Source organism: Pinus tabuliformis, chromosome 9 (assembly GCF_031772625.1).
Source record: "Pinus tabuliformis cultivar Carrire ecotype Pingquan chromosome 9, CPIR1, whole genome shotgun sequence".
NCBI lineage: Eukaryota > Viridiplantae > Streptophyta > Pinopsida > Pinales > Pinaceae > Pinus > Pinus tabuliformis.
This window is the reverse complement of record NC_142307.1, coordinates 1,587,206,550-1,587,212,103: the sequence shown is the minus strand read 5'-3', so window position 1 is coordinate 1,587,212,103 and position 5,554 is coordinate 1,587,206,550. Positions and strand designations below refer to the sequence as shown.

Genomic DNA, 5,554 nt, shown 5'->3' with positions numbered 1-5,554 from the left:
TATCTTGTGGTATATGTAGATGATATTTTGATGACAGTGAATAATGAGAGCTACATTGCATCCACAAAGAAGGAATTGAGGAAAGGTTTTGAAATGACTGATTTGGGCTATGTTCATTACTATCTTGGTATTGAAGTAACTCAACATTCGAAGTCCATATTCCTGTCTCAAAAGAATTACATTGGAGATATGTTGAATAGGTTTGGCATGACTGAATGCAATCCTTTGACTACTCCAATGGAACAAAACTTAAAGCTCACATCCATTGAAGGAAAATAATTTGAGGATGCAACAAAGTATAGATAGCTTGAAGGAAGTCTCAACTACCTGACTACTACCAGACCAAACATTTCGTTTGTTGTTGTAATCCTCTCCAGGTTTATGCAAAAGCCTTGTGAGGGACATTGGTCTACTGCAAAAAAGCTCTAAAGTACTTGAAGGGAAATCAAAACTTTGGACTCAAGTATACACAGGTGGGAGACTTTAGCTTGATTGGGTACTCTGATTCAGACTTCGATGGAGACAAAGAAACTGGGGTATCTACTTCAGGTTATGCTATGAGTCTTGGATCAGGAGTTGTCTCTTGGAGATCACACAAACAATCAGTGCCAGCAGATTCCACAACAGAGGCAGAATATGTGGCAACAACTGAGGCAACAAAAGAAATTGTGTGGCTCAGTAAAATTCTGGAAGATTTGCAGGTAAAACAAGTAACATCAAGTCCACTCATGATTGACAATTCCTCGACAATAAAGTTGGCCAAGAACCCAAAGTTCCATGATCGAATGAAGCACATCAATACAAAATATCATCTGATTCGACATCATGTTGAGGCCAAAACAATCCATCTTCACCAATGTTCCACTAATGAGAAAATTGCAGACATCTTCACCAAAGCACTCGGAAGAGAAAAACTTAAAAGATTCAGAACGATGCTTGGACTCACCAACATCCCTTCAGATTAAGGGGGGGAATGTTGACACCTAATCATAGGGATTGGGTGAACAACTATAATTAGTGTAAATAAATAATATAGGAAATGGAGAGTCATCGAGAGATGAAACTGAACAGTCACTCCCTCTTGTATATAATAATGAACAACCTAAATGAATAATATAATCTCATTTTCGAGGAGTTACCTCCTGGCCTGACAAATTCAAATTACACAAGTGACACCATATGAAGAGAAAAAATTAAATTGAGGTTGTTTATTATCATGTTTGCATTGAAATTATACATTTATTTTTTGGTGAAGTCGGGCTAGTTTAGAGAAAGAAATCTACTTTCACTACGGAAAGGGGCCAAATAAGAAGATATTTTTTTTTGCAAGGAAATTCAAAATACATTATCACATTAGTTTATTGGTTGTCATTTATTAATATGACCATGCAATTGAGGAATTGAAATGGCATTCAAATGAGAGACCATGAAATTAACAAATCTTGGACTTGTTGTGAGATCTCTGCCTTATACCCACATTTTCTTAGGAGTTTCTCCTATGATATGGTGAAACATGTATCCCAACATAGACTAAATTAAAAACACCCAATTTTGCACTATTTTAGATATTATATCTTGTACCAAATGGAAGTAGTCCATAGTTATGGCCCTCCATATCAACATATTCTTCAATAAATATCTTAGCCCTGAAGGTAAATAAGCTCTTCCATATAGTTAGGTCTTTAAAAACGGCCTGCATATTTACATGTATATTAGATCCTTTAGATATATTATGGCAACCAATCATCAATATTTTATGTTTTTCTATGAAAAATCATTAGAGAAGTGGGTGGACACACAAAGGGCCTATTTTGTGATATATTACATGAACTATAGATGATGAAAATCAATGTCACTCATTTCTTTATATCGTTTGTCTTATGCTAAAAATATCAACATACCATTCCATAGGTGAAGATATTATTAAGATCCCCTAGAGGAACCATTAATGAAGATGATGCCAAATAATAAGCACAACACCCTTTGTCAAAAGTATCTTCATCCCAAAATGATCTCTCACACTACTATGTGATATTGCATATCTTTTCTTTATTGATGCTTATGGATCTTATGTCACCCCAAACTTAATACATCCTCCTAACAATATTTTCACACCCTATATAAAAATATTAATAGTAAATATGCATTAACCTTTTCCATAATAGTAATGGATATAAAAAAATGCAACTGGGAAAAATCTAATTCTTCTAAATGAGAACCAATTGTAGCTCTAACACCCTTTATATATTTTGCATGATCAAAATTTGTTTTGTTTCAAACTCTTTTTCAAGTCGTCTAAATGTATTTTCCTATATTTGTTCAATAATTTGTGTGTATTATCTTAATATTAAATATTCATTAACCTTTTCCATAATAGTAATGGATATAAAAAATGCAACCAGAAAAAATCTAATTCTTCTAAATGAAAACCAATTGTAACTCTAATATCCTTCCTATATTTTGCATGATCAAAGTTGTTTTGTTTCGAACTCTTTTTCAATTCATCTAAATGTATTGTCCTATAGTTGTTCAATAATTTGTGAGTATTATATTAATATTAAATATGCATTAAACTTTTCCATAATAATAATGGATATAAAAAATGCAATTGGAAAAAATCTAATTCTTCTAAATGAAAACCAATTGTAACTCTAACCCCCTTTATATATTTTGCATGATCAAAAATTGTTTTGTTTCAAACTCTTTTTCAAATTGTCTAAATGTCTTTTCCTATAATTGTTCAATACTTTTTGTGTAATATAATTCTTCTAAATGAGAACCAATTGTAACTCTAACTCGCTTTATATATTTTGCACGATAAAAAATTGTTTTGTTTCAAACTCTTTTTCAAATCGTATAAATGTCTTTTCCTATAGTTTTTCAATAATTTTTTCAATACACACAAGTATCCCATATCCCTTTTGATTTCCTATTATTTCTACTTGCACTATTGATTCAGTAGAAGGGAGCTCGTAACTAAAGGGTAGATTTCCTATTCTTTATACTCTCTCAATTGATTCAACAGAGGGGAGCCCATAACCAAAGGGAAAAAAATGGAGAGCAGAGTGGAGATTTCCAGAAACCGCAGTAATTGTTGTCCCTCCTCATCTTGACACTGTTATTGAGTCTGCAAGATTTTCTCTCAACATCAATGGTGTGCAGAGTTTGGAATGAAGTGCTCATGCAAAAATACCAAAAGCTCAGGTCCCGTGCACTCCTCCTTTCTCTCATTTTTCCTCTTCAAACACGCAGTCAAGCACTTAAATATTTCTAAATGTATGGATCAATTATAGGACCAAGATGTCCAATTGGCCTCCAAATCCCTTAAAAAACTAGTTAGGGAACCCTAACCAACCACAAGAATGTATTTCAAATCTAGGGTTTGTAGGGTTTGTGAATAAATGTACTTTGTTGGAGGTTGTTGCCACTTCCATACCCAATTTGTAGGATTTAGGTATTAAGGCCTTGACTAGGGTTTGCAAAATCGTAGCCCTATTTCTAGTGGGAAAATCCTCAAATTTTCCTACTTGTTCTCCTTCTCAAACCTTGACTACACTCTGTAGTCTTGTACACAGCTCCTCAAAACATAAGCTCCTCAATACTTCTGAATTACAATCTAATGGTAGCAACTTCCACTGGAAAGCCACCAATGACAAACACTCTGCAAGTTGCAATGGTCTTTTGGAACGCAAGGAGAAAACAACATTCACTTCATAACATTTTTTGCCATTGATGATGGGGGCTGAGTTTGAGAGGATTATTGTTCGAGTAACGTTGATTTTCCCATAGTGGAAAGATCCTTGTGGATTGGGACGAGTTGCAATGGATGTCGAGTTCCATCTGTACAACAATAGCCATTCAAATTTTGAGAACTTGATTATATAGGATATGTACAAACTCCTAAGTAATTTAAAATTCAACTCTTTTTAGGCCAAGATTCTTTGGGGATGCCTCCTTCTTGAACCTAACCTAAACAATACAGGCTAGAACATGCTTTGGGAGACCTGAGCTTGGGTAGATCAGATGGCAGGCCACAACCCAAACTACTCAAACCAAAAAACCATTAAGGATTCTTCAAAATTTATTTTTAATATCTATCCCTAATTTCCATGATGATATTTTATCTATATTTTCTGGTAATCATAAAACAATAGCAATCATACAAATATACATTCATCTATCTATCTATATGTAAAATATATATGATTATCTCACACATACATCATGCTAAAACCAAAGTAAGCATGGAAAGAACCAAACCTGATGGTTTTGGATTGGTTCACAGGACAATCAATGTCGGTTGTTGGAGCCCCTGGAATTGGTCCAGAAACTTGCTTCTGGGAATTGTTGCAACAAAAAATGCTAGTATTAAAAATAACAAGACTTTTGAAATGGGAAAATGCAACAATGTAATAGTCCTGAGGTGGCTGATTCGCAGTGACCAAAACAGAGTAATTGTGTATAAATAAACATTCATGATTCATTCTTAACATCATGTGATCTTCTTTATCTCTCTAATACAAGTGATTACACCTTATGGCACCATATCAAGTGTTTTCTCTCTTATTTATGGGTTGCATTTTCTATTTTATTCACAGCCAAAAAGCAGTGCACACACTAGCAGTAGGGAAGTTAGCCTAGAACAAGCTACCAACATATTAACAGAATACAATGATGGCTAGCAAATTAACAAAAGAGGCAACCATATATGCAATACGACTATCTGGAAAAACGAAAAAAAATAACATAGCAATACTCAAACATTATATCATCATCTAAGCAATATATCAGTAGCACTCATAAAGTGTGATGTTCAAACGGAGTTAGAAATAAGCCTATCCCTCGAATGTATCGGTGAAAAGGGTGGTGATCCCTCTTGCCATGAAAAAATCACCAGTGCCTCCCACCGCAGATAAATCCCTGTATTCAACAGTGGTTGGATCAGCCCCAGCCAATGTGATCGTGCCCTTATAATCAATACAGTTGATTACAACCGTGAATGAAAACCAAGCACTATAAGTGTTCTTCATGTCATAGAAGTATAATCCCTGAGCTCTGCCCATAAGAGGGGAGTGTAGAATGCTGTCGAGTGTTAGAGGATCGTCAAAGACTACCATATCTCCGAATCTGTGATCATGGCTACTAAATAGAGTGGTAAGGTTCGCCCCCTAAGGAGCAGCCACAATGGGAGATGTTGTGTTGTGCTCGTTGGAGCCATTGTAAAGGATGTCATGATAATACAAAATCAGATTCATGCAAGGCTTCAATTGAAGCCTAGTGTTCTTGTTCCCCCTTCTATTATTGGTTGCATACATCTTTTCCAAAAAATTGGAGCCCACAGCAGAATTCATAGAAACCACAAGTTCAAGAGTTTAGCACTTTTCACGCAGCTTTCCATGCTCGGATTCTATAGATAGGGCACTGGTGAAATTTATGCTTAGATCATAGGCATAGATGCAACTTCTAAAAGAGAAAGGAAGTATGTGACTCAAACTATGTGAGTTCCATCTCTCTTTCTGATCTAGTTATAGATGATTCTAGGAGTGCTACTAGT

General features: G+C 35.0%; 1 pseudogene; it reads right to left on the bottom strand.

Moving 5' to 3' along the window:
- Positions 1-4,787: 4,787 nt before the first annotated feature.
- Positions 4,788-5,315, bottom strand: LOC149154770 (disease resistance response protein 206-like; annotated as a pseudogene).
- Between the last annotated feature and the right edge of the window lie 239 nt (positions 5,316-5,554).